Here is a 22,136-nt window from a genome sequence, read left to right on the forward strand (position 1 = left end):
ACTCTCCATCTGAGTCCACACCATGATCTGGCAGTAAACTATTTGGCAGTGATATTTAGTCGAGGACTCTGTAGGAGGGAGATGTTCTGGTTTGACAAATGATTTGGAAGACACAATTTTCTTGTTTAGAAGTTTGTAGCGCAAAGACGCAAGAGAGTCTGTATTCTTGCCATCAAACATAACTGCCATTGCCTTTCTCCCAAGGTCTTCTATGACATTGTTTGCTTGATTTGGGAGCAGAAACCCATTCGCACAGGTCTGAATGGTTGATTCACCCTTCACAAGTTTCTGGAACGCTGTCTTTTTGCCAACACCAACAATGCGTGAAGTTGTGTCACATCCTGTGTAAGCATGAACAAACAGCATCTGAGAACACAAGTCTCTACTCAGGACTCGTTTCATCTCGCTGATGTCATACACTTTTGGATCCTTGGATTTGTCAGAACGGAAATAGAGGCCTCTATTGTTCGTCTCAGCATGATAGAGAAGAAGAACGAGCAAATCTGTATCTTCCCCTATCAAGGTTGTGGACTGATTTTGCGACGCCTTGATTGCAACCATGACAATGTCCACGTCTGCATCCCCTGGTGCATTGATAACAGTGCAGCCCTTCTTCTGCAGTTCCTCAGTGACAAGCTTAATAAGTCCTTGTTTGTTAAAAGATCTGGAGAGGAAGTCGTCCTTTCTTCCCACAAACTCAGTTTGTGCAGTGAAGCTATAAACGACTGGGTGGGTGCTTTGCCCACGTCGCTGATGCGTATTGTCTTTGATGGAAGGAGTGTCACTATAACCATCAAAAACCACAGCTGCTTTACCATAATGGTATATGGTAAAGTCAGCATAACACCATAACTGTCACCGCTTTTCCATGGCACGCGATGAATCAGGGAGTTTGTGGGATCGAATCCAGTATAGTTTTGTTTGATTTCTTGCTTGACAGTTCAGCTACTGCCTGTGCTAATTGGGGTTTATCAGCCTTACGCAATATTCCTTTGGCTTCAAACAGGGCTGCAGGGAATGGGCTGAGCTCATATAGGTCATTACATCTTCCAGTGAAAGGTCTCCGGTTTGTGACATAATGATAAATCGCTGGAACAACAGGGCAGGATCTATATCGTTCGGTCATGGGAAACTTTGACACTAGACTCATCTGCAAGGGTTTTTACCCGGCCTTTTCGTTTGAATGAGATCCCAAAAATGGGGTTTCCAACCATTTTTTTCAATGATCTCATTGCCAACAGTCTCAAACTCATGAACATTCAACGTCTTCTTTGGCGACTACACCAGTCACAATGTTTCTCAGAGATGGATCTAGAGAGAATGGTTTGAAAGTGCTAAGTTTTTTCTTTGATCTTTTCCAGGTCAGCATGATCTTGTTTCATCCTGGAAACTGTTGATTCTCTGTGTTGCTCACTGGTCGTGTAGATGAGATCATTGAATTCCTGCATGGCGTTATTGTACTCGGATGCGATGGGTATGGACATGGTCCACAACGCACTGTGGGAGGTCGGGTGGGAAAATATAACTCAGAGTGCAGTATCAGGGGTTAGACACACGAGGGCGCCCCTTTCTTTATTTCTCCAAAAGGTTCAAACCAAGTCAGTTGCACAAACAGAACTCAAACAGTTATTATTCTTTTCATGAGGTCCCGGTTCCGAGGCGGGAGTCGTCACTGCAGAGGATGAGAGGGGATGTTAGCATACGGTCAGAGCACACGGTAAGTACAAAGTTGGGGCCTGAGACTCCCGGTCTAGGCAGTCTACCAACTAGACATTTGTATAACTCTTTCTCTTCTTCTTTTCCAGGTTCCAGAGGAGGCCAGGAGGCTCCCCCGGAGGTAGGTAAGGGGGGTGCGTATCTTTCTCTATCCACAAGGCACAGAAGAGTACTTTAGAGTAGAAGTACTCGGATACGGGGTGGTGAGTAATTAGAGTAAAAGTACTTGGTATGGTACCGGGCGAGTATGGTACGGAGGGCCCCTTAGGCTCGGCCAACAGGAAGATACACAAGCATTTATATTCTTATTTCTCTCTATCTACTGGGTGGCCGTGTCGGTACGACAACGGCAGTCAGGGGGTTAACACAAAGTAAGCGCTCTAGTTTCTAACAGTCTTCTTTCACCGGGCCTGGCGGCGCAAGCCAACTTAAAGTCTCTTCAAAGGGTGAAATAAACATAACACGGGCCTGTCTTCTTTCACAGGGTGGACGTGACACTTTATCTAGAGCCTGCTAGCTTCCATTAGTCTCTACGGGGTTATCTTCATTCAACAATCTTCAGTGTACAACACCACGGTGACACTCTTCATTCACAGTCTTCATTTAGCATCGACAGGGTGACTTCCTTCATTCACAATCTTCGTTATTATCCTTAGCTGCTCATTGCCACTATGAGTGCCTCTTCTTAATAACACGGGTGATAGATAGTGAACGGTTTGTCTTACTGCGACCTTATGGAGCTGTTGAGCTGCCGTTTCCATACGAGGGTCCCGTCTCCGCACTCGTCCCCGATACGAGCCAGGTGGGTCTCCAGCATGCATGCGGCTCTCCGTGTATACTTGTCTATGGGGGGCACACGCTCCTGCGTGTGCTTCCAGCCCCACTCCTACAAGCCTGGTGATGTGGGAATATAAGAGAGCAATTGAGTGGTGATACAAGCGATCAAACAATAAACATAGTCCATACGTGAGGGTCCATAAGTGAGAGGAGTGTGGACTTACCATCCAACGCCGAGTGGACGGCATATGCTGCGCGAGCGTCTTTGTGTAGCAGGGATCTGATACTGCTAGGCGTGCGGTTCGTTTATAAAGGGTGCGGCTGACAGGTTGCGGCTGCCGTTAATTGCTAACAAGGGCGGCGGTCGGAATTAGGCGCAGCTGATTCAAGATTGCTCTGGGGTAGAACACTGCGTCTATGACACGGCCGTGGGCGTGCCGTGTCGCCGCTTGTCTGGTTGTCAGGGGAACGCGCCCCTCCCACTGTGGCGAGACCTGACAGACTCCACAGCACGCATTTCTTCGGTCATTCCACTTTCATGAGTCAAACCTCCACTACTCTTCAAGGACCCCATCAAGGTCTGCTCAATGACAAGGTCAGAGCTAAGGCCTTCCCAGTAGTGGTTGCTACGGCGGATCACATGGAAACCCCTGGCAAATTTGACATAGACATCGGGATGTCTGGCTTCCAGTTGGCACATTTCTTGGACATAGAAAAAAACTGATTTTAGGTAATTGTAGTGCCCAGCAGCAGCAAATACTGGCAGGCAGTCCAACATTGCACGCAAGTGCATCGTCCAGGATCCTGTGCGATCTGCTTTGATCAGCGCTCTTGCCGACTGCAGCATTTTCTGATAGTTCAACCACAGCCGACTGGTTTTTGACCTTGTGCTGAGTTCTGCCTTCTTAGTGTCCATTTTGTCTTTGACTTCTCTCAACACATCCGATGCTACTGCACTCTCCAAAGTTGTCTCTTTTGCTACCAAGGATGAGTACATTTCTTCTGCCTCACCCATCAATGACTCAAACTGTGGGTTATCCTCCAACAGATCTGACACTACTATGTGATTGATACATCTGTCCACCAGCAGATGTCCACGGAAAGCTCTTTGTACAGATTTTCCAGTCATCATATGTTGGACGGCATTTGAGCCATATACACCTAGTCCTGAGCCTTCCATCAGTGTTCCTATGGCACCAAGTAGGTTCATAAATGTATGGAAACATCCAAGCATCAACACAATGCTTTTCAGCTGGCTACTCTGTGGTGCATCCATGATGATCTCTGCAGATTTCCAATACAGGGGCTGATCAAACGTAATAATAGGTGGAACATTATGTTTGATGGCAAGATCACAAATTAAATTCAGTGTAAATTCTAGTCTCCAGAATACAAGTCAATCATAGGTAAGAACACAACAGATGATTGCCCTGGATGTTCTAATCCTTGGTGAATGATATGCATCATTCCCTGCCACCCAGGGGTTTCTTGCTTGAAATTTAGTGAGAGCTCCCACAGTACATCAACTGTCCTATCACAGTTGATCAATGCCGGGAGTTCTTTGAACACAATGTTTTGACGCACATGTTTTGCAAAGCGATGTTCGATGATTGGGATTTTACTCTGCATTGAAAAATCCAGGGTGGTAATCTGTTTCCTTGGAATTACACAATCCTTCTTTCGCCCTGGTGTGAGTGCTGCTATGACACCCATTCCGTGGAAGGTCCCCCGCCCGGCCATCGATAGTAAGAATATTGTGGTCAACATTGTCACCAGCAAAAAGAAGAGCTATGTCTGGCAAATCTATGTAATCCGCTAACATATCTGGGGCAATTGAAGCTGCATTATTTTCAAAACGCAAGACTTCTGTATACGATGAACTAAATCCCATCCCATTAAGGGTTTCCACAAGGAATCGTGATCGATACAAATGATGTGCCTGCACTGCAAGACCAACTTGTAAGGGAGCTACAACGGCACGTGGTCGTACTGCTTGGACGATTGCCTGTCCAATTGCTGCAACCTTCCGGCTTGTCTCCTTACCCACAATAAGACAAATTAACAATGTCTGCAAAGTGCCAGGAACAAATGAAAGGGCAGAATCAAGCTCAAGTGACTTTGCACTTGGATACTGATTGGTAACATTGGGGACATTGGACTTGATATCACTTTTAATCAATCTTGCTGCTGTTTCAATGATCACTTGTCTTTGTGTTTCTTCATCCTTTGCTTGTGCGTTAAAATAAGATCTCAGTAGCCTATTTGTGAAGTTCATTCCCTCATTGTCACTATATGTCTTGGAGGCCTTCCCCTTCAGAAAAATGTACACTGTCCCCATACTTTTCTTTTAGCTTTGTCTTAAGGTAGACCTTTACAATTGGTTCGGAATCTGTATTAGTCAGAAATTCCTTCATTTCATCATGCAAATGTTTAACTGTCAACTGTTCCTCGTCATTATTCTCAAGGTAGGAGCAAACCTTCATGAATGCCTGCTCCTGATCTTCATTTTTGGGCCGGCCAGACTTTCTACGTTTTGCCTCTGGAGCATTCTGGAATTGTATTGGTAAGGGACACCCAGTACGGAAATTTACACTACAAGTTTGATGGTAAATCCCGTCCGCAGCATGTAGATCACGACCATAATATGAAATTCTGCCTTTGACAGTGAAGGCCAATTCATCTGAGTGATTGTCACAACACTCAAGAATGGACTCCACAAATGTATCTGTCTGTGTCTAAAGGCTGCACTTTGATGTGAGTACTGAGTAAGTACTGTAACAATCGCCCTCTTCACAGCAAGGCAAATTATTAACTAAGGAATAAATAAGCGGGATCGTGGGGTTTACTTTACACACTTTATGGGAAGTTGTATTCAAAGGTAGACAGTACACTTCACAATGACGTCTCTCCCTGTCTCTTTCCCTACTAACTTAAATAAACAAACAAGAAAACAAACTCAAAACAACAATCAATATTTACATCCAAACCCCCCTCCCGCCCCAAACCAGTCCCAAAGTCAGCGGAACGCAACTGCGCAATTAAACAAAGACCGCGTCCGCCCTCCTCTTCTAACGAGGCGCGCGCATGTGAAAGTCTGTAGTATTTTAATCCAGCGCAATGAATGAACCGTGTGGGGTTCCCCTTAGTATTGACAATCCGAGTCCAAGAACACTTTGGGATGATCTCACCGATCGCAGCAGCTCTGTTAGACTCCAACCGCTGGCAGATACGTCCCTGATTCCAACGCCGATCCCCGACGGCAACAACAAGCGCGAAGCTTATTTTACCCGACGGCACGACTGTTTGTTTGTTCAATTGTCACGGCTGCAGATAGACACGTTTGAACTTTGATAACTGCTCGAATGCTATCTGGCGCCTGGAGCTCCTCTTCTCCTCCGTGTAGGCCCTACACACTGTTTGTTTGGGAGATCCTTCCCGTGTGTCACTTCCTCCCCTTAGTAAACTTGGGTGGTGGCATCAATCAGTCATTGACACCTATCAACCACCCTAGTACCAGACCCGTTACCTTTCACATAGAAATAGGAAAGAATAAGCCTCTCACAACCCACATGTTACATATCACACGTATACAAATAACATGCACAGAAAATAAAGCAGAATGACATTAATAATGTGCTTTTGTCACAGTACTGTAGTCTCACAGAATAGACAGTCTGTTTTGCTGTTGAAAGGACTATCTGCTGATCTGGCACTTCTCTTTGGTGGCTCATCAACTTTAGTTATAGTAGGCTATAATATTTTTTCGGATTTATGTACTGCTGTCGACATTTGAAGTGTACTTTTTCACCAGCTGAAATGACTGTCATCCCCTCTTCGCACACTTGCATTGTTGATTCCATCAGCTCCCTTCTGACGGACTTCAACCACATCAGAAGCATCTCTTAATGCTTCATGGCAAATTTTGCAAGTTTCTCCATTCAGGCTACCATTTTAGCATGCTTTGCCACTAGCTGAAATGACTGTCAGCCCCTGTGAGCACACTGGCACTGCTAGCCTGTATTCCGAGTATAAATAAAGGTGAGAAAGAAAAAGAAAGAAAGCCTTCCTAAAAATCTATTTCATGTGGTTCATGCCACGCCCCTACAACATCACATTTGGGGGACTACATGAAAACGGGTGTCCATTTCAGAGGGTTTTAATAGAGTCACACACATAATATTGGATTTCACAATGATCTAATTGTATCTCTGCCATTTGGACAAGTCCACTGGATTCACAGGCCCCAAAGACATAGGGTTAGACACAAAAATATTTGTCTACGATAAATAATGAAGGAGTTAAGCTATTTTAATGATTTTTTGGCGATCTTGGACGCCATCTTGAAAATAACACATTTCGGGTGGTCAAACTTTGGTAAACTTTTAGTATGTTATTAGGGACACCTACTAGTACTACTACAAAAAAACAGTTGAGAAACCTTTTGTTGCAATTTATTTTGGGGTAAGGTGCTTTTTTCATAGATTTACTCGGCTATTATGTAATTTGACATGTGGATTTGCTTTAGATTACATTTACAATATTTAGCAGATTTTTGTATTGACCTGTTCCAGAGTAAATTAAAATGATGACTAAAATGAATGAAAGTAAAAAATATCAATACAATTAATCTCGCAACAATATAAACAAGGATACAATCTCGCAAAAATATAAACAAGGATACAATCTCATAAAATTATAGTTGCTATTATTGCCATTATCTAGTGCATCATCAAGCATCAGATTAATTCAAGGTTTAAGGACAATACAGCTTGTAGCTGCATTATAGGATATAGAATAGAGATTATCTGCGCAAGAAAAATTGTCTCAGTTCATCCATAATGTGATCATTAACAGGTGATGTGTCCAATGCCAGACAACCAGTGACCATTAACACGTTTAACCTCTGCATTTTAATGCATTGTCTATAGTGACTGAAGCATCAGCCATCATCATTTAGCCTATTTTACATTTGAACCAGGTGAAAGAATGCAGGCTTTCTTCATTCCAAATACTTAATCACAACACATTGAAACCAGAGTGCTCCAAGTCCCTTCACAACAACACAACCCTGAACAATAAAGGACAATTAAGTCCTACACTGTAAGGGCCGATTCATACTCCTGTTTCGGCGCTGTAGTGTCGAAATGATTTCGGCTCGTCAGAAAATTTCAGTAGCACCGAAGAGCCGACTTTAGGACGGTACCCGCCCCCCGAACCTCAAATGACGTCAAATTGTAGGCTCTACAGCGCCGAACCGACTTTTATTCGGCTCTAAAATAGGAGTATGAATCGACCCTAAGGCAGTGGTTCCCAAAGTGGGGTCTGGGTCCTAAATTATATTGTTTGGAAACAAATGGACCCTTTAATGGGTCTGTGACTCAGACAATCCATCCATTTGTAGTACACTCAGAGTTGAATGAACCCAAGACAGCATTAGTATTGGTTGAGCGAGCAAAATATAGCCCAAGTCTAGCTCAAATCTAATGGGTGTGTGAATCTGAATACTTTATTGCCAGAACTTAAAAGTAATTCACAGTCAAACTGTGAAAAGGCCCAGAAAAACTAAGTTAAAATGAAGCAGAAACAAATTACAGCAGATGACAGCAATTACTACTGAATGTTTCATTAAATCATCTGTATTTTACTTGAAGGTCTGAATTAGAATATCATAATCTGATGATATTCTACTCCAATGTAGATTAGTATATTATCATTTATTTGCTGTATATTATATATTCTTATTTTGTCTTCATGTCATTGCCAATAAATTGACAGTGATTGATGCATTTGACTTAAATTAGCCTCATTTCACAGTGTAGCCTATTATTTACTATTATATTTGCTATCACTATCTGGTATTCTTATTATTTCACAAAAGAGAAAGTTTATGAAAGAGATGGCGAGACTTGTGTTACTGACCAAACACTCTAGTAGTGATTTATATTAGAATATTAATACAATATCACATTATATTAATCATCCATATTCAACACTGCAATATTACCCAAGTGTGGAATGTCCTGACCCCATCCCTTAAAAATGGGGATTCCTTTAAAACAGGCATGTAAATTCACCTTTCAGGGCTGTAAAAACATGACCACAAGGACTTTCTACCTAGTAGCCTATTCAATCAATGTAGAGATATAACTGGAAAATATCAAAATGTTTTAAAAGAGTTATGTTTTATTTCAACCATGTTTACAACTTAAAACATATATCAATAGAACAAGTATTTACAAAATGTAATGTGCCTATTTCTTCTCTCAGTTGGAATATAAAATGTCTAATATAATGTGCATGGGAATAATAAATACAATTAGAAATGCTTCTATTGCAAGTAGTCAAACATTTGCAGCAGCAGATGCAAATTCAGTCTCTTAACAGCCATACAGTACGTGACAGTACCATGGAGTGTAATCTATCCATTGAGTCTGTTGTGCGTTCAAATTGTTTCACCAAAAAAAAAAAGCTTGGTAAAAATCGCATTGTAAAAAAAGAAAGGAAAAACAGTGCCCCTTTTTCCGTTGAATCCGTCTGTCGAGAGAGACTACTTGGGACTTGGCTTGGTGGTGATGAAGGGATGGTCCAACACCTGCTCAGGTGTTATCCTCTCCTCTGGATCCAGGTGAAGCATCCGTTTCAACAGGTCCATGAAGACGACGGCACAAGACGTTTCGTCGGCATCGTCGTGCAGGAAGTAAAACACCTCTTCCAGTGAGCTCTCCTCATCTTCATCCTCGTCTTCATCCTCTGCTTCGACCTCTCCCCCTACATAATACTCCTCTGGTTTCTATATAAAAACAAAACAAAAGCAAAAGTTAGGTTCAGGGATTTGAATGAATATACATGTGCAAGGATACTTGAATATAAGAGAGGATGTTATTACACCAAGTGTGTGTGGGCAGTCATACCTTAAATCTCCACATATTGTTGTCCTTGATGAAATAGCTGCAGGTTTTTAGTCCGACATCCAGGAGAGATTGTGCTGGCATACCAAGCATCGAGAAGATGGATTGAAGCTACAGAAGGAAAAAAAACAGAGGATACAGTCTTAAGTAAACTCCCAGATCTAAGAAGAACATGTAACTACAGTGTTTGTTCAGAGTAGAGTCTGAAAGCATTCTGTTTTAAATGTGCAGTTCATCAATAGATTACTCACCACATCGTATTTGGTGACCCCACTGATTAAATCCTTGCTCAGCATCACGTTAGCCACGACACAACCCAGTGACCACATGTCAAGTGCCTCTGTGAGTGGGAGGCCCAGGAATACTTCTGGTGCTCTGTGGGTTGTAAAATAAAATGACATTTTATAGCAATGCAATAACCATCTCGTCAAATGCATTCATTAAATGTTTTCTTTCACGTGCTTTCAGTAAAAGCACACATTAATTTAATACATTGTCCAAGAGTAGAACTCACCTGTACTCCAGAATGGGCTTGATCGCCCGTCGCTTGGTCTCAGAGACAGGAACAGCCAGACCAAAGTCAATGACTTTGACTCTGAGGGGTTGTTCTCGTTGGTTCACCAGCATGATGTTCTCCAGTTTGATGTCTGCATGGATCAGACCGATTCCCTTCAGGGCCTGGAGTGTAATGGCAAGCTGAAATGCAAGAACAAAGAGCATGATGATTAATAGGTGCACTGCAGCAAAGGAGTTGTGGAATTTAATTCAATATTGTTGTCATCACTTCTCATTTCAAACTCATACCTGCTGGACGATGGGTCTCATCTCCGCCATGGACAGACGAGTATCTCTCCCGTTCACAAATTCCACACGTGTCAGGGTCCAGGACTCTTAGCTTTTGCAACATGGCCATCTGGGAATACAAGAAGACAAATTTAGACACGGCGTCATATAACAAATTATTTTTTTGAAAAGTCCCCAAAGCAATGCCTTACCTCGTGTTCTGCCACTTCGTCGTAATTCTTGCGTTTCTTTATTATCTTGATGGCCACCATGTCACATGTACGTGTGTTGACGGCTTTGGCCACCATCCCGTAGCCCCCTTCCTCCATGAAGCTTGTGACGATGTACTGGCCTTCATCCAGCATGTCCTGCTCGGCTATGCAACTCTCTGAATCCAACCCTGGGTCATTGGGTGTTGGGAGGAGGAGCTGGTACTGGACACGATGGCGTGTTGTAGTTGTGGGGCGGACGTGGTCAGGATGTCAACGTAAACGGCCGGGGAAGGGACATCTTCAGAGATGAACACGTCCGGCTCATCTGTGTCCCACTCTGGTTCAGAGCTGGACATGCTGGAGTGTCGGATGGCTTTGTCCATGGAACCACCTAAAGAGAGAGGAGAGAGACAGAGAATTTAGAGTCAATTATGGATTATGATACAGATCAACCAGAGTTCTCTTCAATCCTTAATGGCATACCATTGGCATCGTTGAGATATACTGTATCTCCACTTTTAGTTTAACTAGCAGTTGCTTCAGAAATCATTATAGGCTATCTGTATATATTTACTATATGTGACTCAGAGACCATACTAATACAATTATGGTTATGCTCACAGTTAAGCATTAAATGTTTGCAGTAATAAAAGTTTTTTTTCCTTCTTTGGTCATTGAACCTCACCTGTACTTGTCTTTGAAGAGCGCTGGTATGGTTCAAAGCGATGCTTTTTCAGACCTCCTACTTTGAGTTTTAATCCTTTGCTCTCCTGTTGTCTCCTGGTCATTAATGTAGTCATGGTGTGTTTGTTGAGTCCTCGATCTTTCTCCTGCTGCTTTCTGTAGATTCAGATGATCTGCTCTGAAGAAAACACCCCACTATAGCCTATATGCAGTCTAGTCAGGGTACTTAGTGAAGATGCTGCTGCTTCCACCTCTAGATTCAGATGATCTGCTCTGAAGAAAACACTGACTATATATGCAGTCTAGTCAGGGTATTTAGGGCCCTCTCTGACCAATCAGGAAACCCCTTTACCAAGGTGTGAATTGTTGATAGGTGGGGGGGAAGGATTTGGCCACTGTTGCCTGAATGCAAATAAGAATATATGTACAGCAAATGAATGAAACTAATAATGATACAATTCATTATAGTAGAGTATAGTATAACATGATGCTTGTATTGATGTGTATGTATTGCAGTGTGAACAGTAATGTTTGAGTGTTTTTTTTTCTTCTATGGGCAAAAGAGACAAAAAAAAGCCTATAACTTGATAATGCTCACTGTTATCTTCATCAAATTAGCTGTGGTATGAAACAGGAGCCTAACCTACATCACCAAAGAGTCAGAATGCAATTTGCCATAAGAAATACTGAAATATTCCCCTTTAAACATGTTTTAGTTTAGGCCGAAAATGATTTTTTGTCGTTAGGACTCATTTACTTTCTCTCATTTACAAGAAAAACAGATTTACAGTACTCAACTAAGCTGTTACTGCATTGCCTAGGGTGCTATTAAACAATAACCAGTGGATGTGTGGAGATAACTATTACAATTTTATTGCAAATCAGATTTCTTTAGACATACAATAGTATTGGGGGGAAATGTTTATTTAACATTATTTACAACACATTGGTATTAGGACATTTTAGGCATTTAGTCTTAGTCTTATGAGTCACTGCTGCTATCACTGCTCTCAAATGTGACAGTGTGTATCCTGCTGCATTTGGTTGCCAGTCCCTGGCAACGACACCCTATGTAGCATGGGACAGCCTTCTTTGCACATGAACAGTTCTTCTGGCAGCCTTTGACACATCCACATGATATCATTTTGTCCTTTGACACAGGCCAGGCTGGCTGTGTAGATGGAAGTGGAACTACATTTCCCTTATCCAGAAACCAACCACATTCTGTAAATGAGGGAATTTGTGGTTTGGCGATGTGTGCACTCTTGTCAATGAGTGTTGCCAGAGCAGCCCTTTTCAGGTGCAGGAGAAATGCATTCTCTGTTGGAGGTATAGTAGCTTTAAGAGTGTTGATTTGTTGTTCAGGAACTTGTGTGCTCTTAGTTTGCCTAGATCAACACCCTCAAAGTGATCAGCTGTGGATGTGTACACAGCTATGGTGAGGTCCCTTGCCTGATTGAGGAGGTCATCTGTTATGGCATCGTCAGGGTTCTCACTAAACTCTTCAAGTGCAGGTATATCCAGCTTCATGCTGCTCTTGAACCATGCCTTCTTTCCAGTGAAATATGGATAACTAGTGATATCTCTACCACTCAGACTGTGGACGAAGGGCATGGCACAACACTGTGAATGTCCCAACGCCACTACCATTTCATGTATAGGCAGGTATGCATTCTGGGCTGTTCTTACCCACAGCTCTGGGAGGTCGCTGAGGTATGTTGCACCATAATACAGGCACAAGTTAATGATGTCGGTGTCATTTGCATGTATGACAACTCTGTCAACTCCTTCATTCTTGACACTGTAGAGGGTGTGGAGTATTATCCTAGTGTCTGCCTCCTGCTGTGTGGATTCCAGAGCAGGAACATCCATAACTGAACCTGCTGTGAGCACCACACTCTTTTCTGTGAATCCACCACCCAGATAGAGATGGGTTGGGCCAAGAGCAGGCTCCAGTTGCTCATTCTCACACCATTTCTCACAGAGGAAGTTGAGAAAGTTTGCTTTGTTAGCTGACACTGCAAAAAACTCCTTTGGATCAGGAGCTGTGTATTGCTCACTGACTTCATATACTCTGGCTGATTTTGATGGGCCGTATCTCTTTTCCTGTTCAGCTGACTTAAGACTGGATTCACTGTACCTGTCACAACAAAAGTGTATGATCTCAGAGCCAGCAGGCACATCATTCAGCAGCAGGTGTTTGTATCGCTCAGCAATGGTTCCAAATCTTTCACCTTTGTGAAAAGACCATTGTCGAATCGCACACATAGCATCAACGACTATTGCTGTCTTTGTCATTTTGAGGTAGATCAGGGATGCTTGTAACTTTTGTCTCCTCTTTCAGGATCATCACTAGGCTTGCTTTGGTACTCGTTCTCATACCGCCATCTTCCTGGAAGAGGGATGGGGGAAGGTCACTGCATTCATGGTTGCCTATGAAGTCAACAATGTCCAGTTCTCCACCACTGGCAATGATCTGTGTCATGTGAAGAAGGGCAGTAACTTCATTGCTCTTGCCAGGTGCAGAAGATTTCCCCCTGGACTTCTTTGGCTTCATGTTCTGTGTATGGAAGGTGTTAAGCTTCACAATATGTGTCTTCTGTTCACTGGACAGTGAATCAGACAGTGCCTTCAGACCAATTACTTTCACGCTGGTCAGGTTGTCCTTGACTGTGGAATCTGCACACTGTCCAGTTGATATGTTGATCAGTGATGTTGAGGCTGTTGTGAATGGATTGGTCTCTACTGCTGCCATGACCTTGACTACCATCTCTGCATCCCTGGTGACACGTCTCAAACCAGATTCATGGTGTGGGCTGGAGGAACGGAGGTGCAGCATAGACTTCAGCTCTGCAGAGACAGCTGAGTGGTTTTGTGTAGACCCACTTCATCCGAGCAGCAGGATTTAGGGTAATGCCATCCAGACCACTTGCCTCTTTGGCATCTGCATTATAAGTCTGCTCCAGAAGCATGTCAGGAGAGCAGGTGGAGCGAGATCAATTCGTGGCGGCAGCGACTCGCCACGACCTATTTTTTTACGCCATGACGTATTCTTCATTATCCGCCATGGCAGAACAGAATCCGCCGTGGCGAGTACAGAATCCGCCGTGGCGAGTTGATCAATTCGTGGCGGCGGAGACTCACCACGACCTATTTTTTTACGCCATGACGTATTCTTCATTATCCGCCATGGCAGAACATAATCCGCCGTGGCGAGTACAGAATCCGCCATTGTTTTTTTTTTTTTTGCGTTGCCGTGGTGCAGGTTTTTTTGTCCTAGTAGTACAATTCTCGGAAATATTTCATCCTCTTCTAGCGTAACGGTTAGCGCTCTCGCCCCTATAGTCAAGGCACCGTGCGGGGCCAGGTTCGATTCTTGCAAAAAGCAAACTTTTTTTTTTTAAAGTTATTTTTTTACCCGTACATACAGTGTGTGTGCGTGCGTGCGTATACAGTGTGCGTGCGTGTATGCGTGCGTATACAGTGTGTGTGTGTGTGTGCGTGCGTGCTTCATCGTATTTATTATTATTATTATTATTAATATGCAGGTAATAATAATAAATACGATGAAGCACGCACGCACACACACACTGTATACGCACGCATACACGCACGCACACTGTATACGCACGCACGCACACACACTGTATGTACGGGTAAAAAAATAACTTTAAAAAAAAAAAGTTTGCTTTTTGCAAGAATCGAACCTGGCCCCGCACGGTGCCTTGACTATAGGGGCGAGAGCGCTAACCGTTACGCTAGAAGAGGATGAAATAATTCCGAGAATTGTACTACTAGGATAAAAAAACCTGCACCACGGCACGCAAAAAAAAAAAAAACAATGGCGGATTCTGTACTCGCCACGTGTATGCGTGCGTATACAATGTGTGTGTGTGCGTGCTTCATCGTATTTATTATTATTATTATTAATATGCAGGTAATAATAATAAATACGATGAAGCACGCATGCACGCACGCACGCACACACACACTGTATACGCACGCATACACGCACGCACACTGTATACGCACGCACGCACACACACTGTATACGCACGCATACACGTGGCGAGTACAGAATCCGCCATTGTTTATTTTTTTTTTGCGTGCCGTGGTGCAGGTTTTTTTGTCCTAGTAGTACAATTCTCGGAATTATTTCATCCTCTTCTAGCGTAACGGTTAGCGCTCTCGCCCCTATAGTCAAGGCACCGTGCGGGGCCAGGTTCGATTATTGCGTGCTTCATCGTATTTATTATTATTACCTGCATATTAATAATAATAATAATAATAATAAATACGATGAAGCACGCACGCACACACACACACACTGTATACGCACGCATACACGCACGCACACTGTATACGCACGCACGCACACACACTGTATGTACGGGTAAAAAAAGAACTTTAAAAAAAAAAAGTTTGCTTTTTGCAAGAATCGAACCTGGCCCCGCACGGTGCCTTGACTATAGGGGCGAGAGCGCTAACCGTTACGCTAGAAGAGGATGAAATAATTCCGAGAATTGTACTACTAGGACAAAAAAACCTGCACCACGGCAACGCAAAAAAAAAAAAAACAATGGCGGATTCTGTACTCGCCACGGCGGATTCTGTTCTGCCATGGCGGATAATGAAGAATACGCCATGGCGTAAAAAAATAGGTCGTGGCGAGTCGACGCCGCCACGAATTGATCAACTCGCCACGGCGGATTCTGTACTCGCCACGGCGGATTCTGTTCTGCCATGGCGGATAATGAAGAATACACCATGGCGTAAAAAAATAGGTCGTGGCGAGTCGCCACCGCCACGAATTGATCTCGCTGTCTCTCCAGGAGAGACCCCATTGTGGTTGCCATTTGCTCTTCTCCCAACAAATGCACCTGCCATCAGTGCTTCATGTATACCTCTGGAGCCGTTTCTGGCAGTCCCTTCATCTCTGCCAAATACAGAGGCAAAGACTGCTGTCCATATTTCTAGTGCCCTGCTGCAGTGAGGTATGGTAGCATCCGTGCTGATTCACAGAGATGTCCTACCCAGTTACCCTCTCGCTGGTAGTATATAAACCTGTGCAGAATGTCTGTCATCTCCAGGAAGATTGACCAGAAAAGCATCCTGGGCAATGCAGTAACATCTTATTTGACGTAAATTTATGTTTTTCTTGCAAATGAGAGAAAATAAATGAGTCCTAACCACAAAAAAACAATTTCCGCCTAAACTAAAACATGTTTAAAGGAGAATATTTCAGTATTTCTTAGGGCAAATTGCATTCTGACTCTTTGGTGATGTAGGGTAGACTCCTGGTTCATACCTCAGCTAATATGGTGAAGATAAGACTGAGCATTATCAAGTTATATATATTTTTTGTCTCTTTTGCCCTATTCGGATTTGCCTTTTCAGAGATTGGGGTGGGATTTGTTTGAACCCACCCTGTAGCTTTCCAGTAGCTAGTTGACCAGGTTGTCCACCTAGGTTGTGATCAGTGATGGTCCTAGATATCATTTCTGGTGAACAACCTTTTACAACGCTCCAAGTCTGATTTTCCAAAAAATGGGACTTTGCCCCCTGGGTATTTATTTTACTTTTAAGGTCTGACAACGAAGCGTCCAGATTGACACTTTTGTAATTGTAAGCTTAATACATATTAGTTTGTTATATTTTATAGATTTGCTCAACTGACTCATTTCCTGTTTGTTTTGTTTGTATTTATGATACACTCAAATTGTTTTGATGATGGATGATCATTTTATCATAGATAATGGATTCAGATGAGGAGATTAAACACGTTAATCACATGGTTGTCTGGCTTTGGATAGAATAGAAGAATATGATGCTGATCATCAAATACAATAGATCACCTGCTAATGGTCACATTATGCATGACTGAGACCATTTTAATGTTCTCTGAGGAGTTTCAGCAGAGCTACATATCACATGATTATCCCCCACATATAAATTATGTGTATACAGATCTGTTGCACTAGCAACTGAGCTGGGAAATCCAACTTACAAAACCACAAGAATAAAAGAAAGAAAACAATTAAACAATTATCCATATATGTCACATATATTGACATATATACATTTTAGCTTGGGATAAGCTTTTGCAATTATGGATAATTGTTATAGTATACAATCTACAATTCAACAAATCTCATCATAATATAAGCTTTTTTATGTCAATAAAGTAATTATAAACACAGGGGTGACCAGGGGTTTGTTTCACACGGCAAACTCCACATTTCTTCAGCAAAGACTCCTAGTTGCTTTTTAATATTTTAGCATTCTGTAGGCTCATATCAGAAAGAATAATACTAATTCATATAATGTCTAAATAATAATAGGCCGAATGAAATTGTTGATTTATTTGTGATTAGTATCTGCCTCTATTTAGCAAAAAAAAACTGCTTCAGTTGTTCGTTTCCTTGTAATTATTGTTCTCATGTCATACCAGTAAAATAGTGAAGAGAAGAGAGTCCGCACACAGGTTTGCTCCAAGGTGTTTGTTTTTTATTCAAAACACCATAAATATAACACGACGTTTCGGCCGTGAACGGCCTTCATCAGGTGATAATCGGCAGTAAAGTACGAGGTGTTTGGGGATTATGATCAGATCTCACCAACATCGATCTGATGTTTGGTGCCCTTTTGTATACTATCTGTGGTGGTCCTTCGTACGCTGATATAAAGGCGTTGTCAGATTGGATTATGTGCCAGTGTTTGTTTAGGATGTTATCAATTTATTTTCCCTGTGGAGAGTAAGTCAAGAAGCACATGGGTCTTTTCTTTTGTGATTTGGTTTTGGTTTTTGTACTAAGACACTCTGTCTGAGAGATATGATTAACCTTGTCTTTTATGGGGAGAAATTTGTCTCAAATGTTTTTACAAATGTTCCATGATTTACAAATGTGTTTCCAAGATTTACAAATGTGTTTACAAGATTTGCAAATGTTTTTCCACGATTTACAAATGTATTTCGTATTTTTACAAAAAATATATAGATTTGTGTGTGCGTTTATCCTAAAATACCATTTGTAAATCCTCAAATCGGCGTGTGAATTGTAAATCTGCATCTGGCATTCCTTTTTCCTGTTGAATCATTTTGAGACAAACGTCACGCTTTTTTATGATAATTTTCACAAATGTATTGTCCTATCCACAAAAAAACATGTAACTTGTAAGTTGGCATTTAAATACATTTTTACAAATATATGACAATTTGTAAAAAAAAAAAAGAAAAATTATACTTGCAGGCGCATTTATCATAAATAAATCATCAACTCTGTGTGTCAGAGTTGATGATTTGTGGATTTTCTCAATGCATTTGTGACTCCAGGCACTTGTGGATTTTCTCAATGCATTTGTGACTCCAGCCACTTGTGGATTTTCTCAAAGCATTTGTGAAACCAGCACAAGGTAAAAATGTCTCAAAAAGGTGATTGGCTGCCTCGTTGCTAGGCTGCCTCTAAGCCAATGGGAGATTTACCATAAATCCCATAGTCTGAAGTCTTCAGACTATGGGATTTATGGCAGTCCAAGTTCCAGTAGATGAGTTGGATGCTCATTCATTATTGAGATCCTTGGTCGTCCAGTTGTATTTCAAGTTGGACTGGTGTTGGAGGATGTTGTTGATACTCTCTCATGGTCTGAACTGTAGTGCACAATTGTGTTAATGCCTCTCTAACCTCCTGGGACACCGGAACATGCTGTGACACAATATCAATGAAAACTATTTTCCTGTGCACATGCAAATTCCAGGTAGTCCACATCCAGGGGTGCTTACTGGAGAGAATGTAAATAATAGGACAAATTTGGTGAGAGGAGCCAGGTTTTTACAATAACGTCATAAGTGTCAGTATAATATTATGACGTCAGTATCACAGTCAGTGACATGTCAGTGTCATATCACAATCAGTATCATGTCATCACGGTCAGTATCATGATAAGTATCTGGAAACAAGTCCACAGCAAAAGGATTTCAGTTCAACCACTTTAACCCCCTATGTACAAGCTCACTATTGCTATGCCACAAGTTGTGAGCTTGCAGATCTGTTATTTTCAGAAACATTTAGACCATTTGGAGGATTTTTTTTCCACAAACAATTATTATATATCTTGAAACGGGGGTCCCACTCCCTTTCACAAAATATTTTCAGGTGGGGCCCGGCCGCACGGGGGTCTGTGGCCAAATGCATAGCCTAACTATTAATTTAGGGGTCCCCTTGATGAACCACTGTTTTAACTATAAGGGTTTAGCAACCAAAATATAAGGTTTGTGGTGGAATGTAAATAATATGACGATAATAGGCCTAATCATTTTATTGAAGTGCAGGACAAGATGTATTGTTGTCCATTTTGCAGCAGGTAACACTGAAAATAAAGCTACTGCATATCATTAAAAGATGAAGTAAAGTAATGCTAAACTTAAAGTAAAGTAGTCTAAAGTAAACATGGGCAATCTAGACCTAGTCTAAACTATCTTAATGAAGGCATATGAATTGCTATTAATCATAATGAATACATACTCCAGCTTGTTGACTTCTCTCCATTTCCATTATGTTATACAAGTGACTAAATAAGAATAACAAGTCATAACAGACCTGTGCAGAAATCTCACGTTTATGAACATCAATCTAAAGTTTGTTTTGCTGCAGCCTCTGCCTTGTAGCTCACAGTTTCACGTTGCTGTGTTTTATGATCTTCAGTCTGAAGATCATAAAAATCCTCCAAATGTTTTTATCTAAATGTTTCTGAAAATAGCAGATCTGCAAGCTCACAACTTGTGGCATAGCAATAGTGAGCTTGTACATAGGGGGTTAAAGTGGTTGAATTATTTTTGCATTGTAGGAATTGCTTAGACATCAGGTCTTGGAAATTATGACAGGGTGTCACATTCTCTCCAGTAAGCACCCCTGGATGTGGACTACCTGGAATTTGCATGTGCACAGGAAAATAGTTTTCATTGATATTGTGTCACAGCATGTTCCGGTGTCCCAGGAGGTTAGAGAGGCATTAACACAATTGTGCACTGCAGTTCAGACCATGAGAGAGTATCAACAACATCCTCCAACACCAGTCCAACTTGAAATACAGTGGGGAACTGGACAACCAAGGATCTCAATAATGAATGAGCATCCAACTCCTCTACTGGAACTTGGACTGCCATAAATCCCATAGTCTGAAGACTTCAGACTATGGGATTTATGGTAAATCTCCCATTGGCTTAGAGGCAGCCTAGCAACGAGGCAGCCAATCACCTTTTTGAGACATTTTTACCTTGTGCTGGTTTCACAAATGCTTTGAGAAAATCCACAAGTGGCTGGAGTCACAAATGCATTGAGAAAATCCACAAGTGGCTGGAGTCACAAATGCATTGAGAAAATCCACAAGTGCCTGGAGTCACAAATGCATTGAGAAAATCCACAAATCATCAACTCTGACACACAGAGTTGATGATTTACAAATTATATTTTATGATAAATGTGCCAAGTATAAATTATTTTTTTTACAAATTGTCATATATTTGTAAAAATGTATTTAAATGCCAACTTACAAGTTACATGTTTTTTTGTGGATAGGACAATACATTTGTGAAAATTATCATAAAAAAGCGTGACGTTTGTCTCAAAATGATTCAACAGGAAAAAGGAATGCCAAATGCAGATTTACAATTCACAAGCAGAATTGAGGATTTACAAATGGTATTTTAGGATAAACGCACACACAAATCTATATATTTTTTGTAAAAATACGAAATACATTTGTAAATCGTGGAAAAACATTTGCAAATCTTGTAAACACATTTGTAAATCTTGGAAACACATTTGTAAATCATGGAACATTTGTAAAAACATTCGAGACAAATTTCTCCCCATAGTCTTTAGCCTCCTGGGTCCATTGGTCTGGGTATCCTCTCTGTGTGACATGCGTTGACACTGTTCCTCATAAGCTTCCTCTGTGCTGCATATTCTTCGCACTCTGTTGAACTGACTGATGGGTAGGTTGGTGGTGAGTGTATTGCCTACTTTGACTATCTTGACTATCTTTTGTGCCTGAGAATACAATAAAGATGACGTTCAGAAACATTGAACGTGTTGTCTCCAACCAGCTCTCTCTCCATCTCTCACAGAACAACCTGCTGGATCCCAACCAGTCCGGATTCAAGAAGGCCCACTCCACAGAAACTGCCCTGCTGGCAGTCACAGAAGCACTACATGCTGCCCAAGCTGCTTCCCACTCTGCAGTACTGATTATCCTAGACCTATCGGCAGCATTTGACACAGTGAACCACCAGCTGCTCCTAGACACCCTAGCGGATCTAGGCATCGGTGGAACGGCACTAAAGTGGTTCTCCTCCTACCTCACCGAACGGACCTACCAGGTTTCCTGGAAAGGTCTGTTATCATCCCCCCGAACCCTCCAAACTGGGGTCCCACAGGGATCTGTACTTGGTCCCCTCCTTTTCTCACTGTACACTAAATCCCTTGGCACTATCATCTCTGCCCACAATATATCCTATCACTGCTACGCCGATGACACACAACTGTTTCTATCCTTCCCCCCTTCTGCCACTCAGGTGGAAGAGCGCATCACGGCATGCCTGGCTGACATCTCACAGTGGATGTCCTCCAACCACCTCAAGCTGAACCCAGACAAGACTGAGCTTCTCTTCTTCCCAGCTAAGTCCTGCCCTATGCGGGAGTTAACTATTTCCGTAGACAACGCCCTGGTAACGTCTGTCCCAACAGCCAGGAATCTTGGTGTTGTCCTGGACAGTCAGCTCTCGTTCAAAGCTCACATCACAGCTGTCACTCGATCCTGTAGGTTCACACTCTATAACATACGACGAATTAGACCGTTCCTCACCAGGAATCAGCCCAGCTCCTAATCCAGACAACAGTCTTGTCAAAACTTGACTATTGTAACTCCCTCCTTACTGTCCTACCAGCATGTGCACTTAAGCCTCTCCAGCTGATCCAAAATGCCGCAGCTCGCTTGGTCTTCAACCAGCCAAAATTCTCACATGTCTCCCCCCTGCTCCGCTCCCTCCACTGGCTCC

Source organism: Protomyctophum bolini (assembly GCF_963924005.1).
Source record: "Protomyctophum bolini genome assembly, chromosome: 17".
In the NCBI taxonomy this organism is placed as follows: domain Eukaryota; kingdom Metazoa; phylum Chordata; class Actinopteri; order Myctophiformes; family Myctophidae; genus Protomyctophum; species Protomyctophum bolini.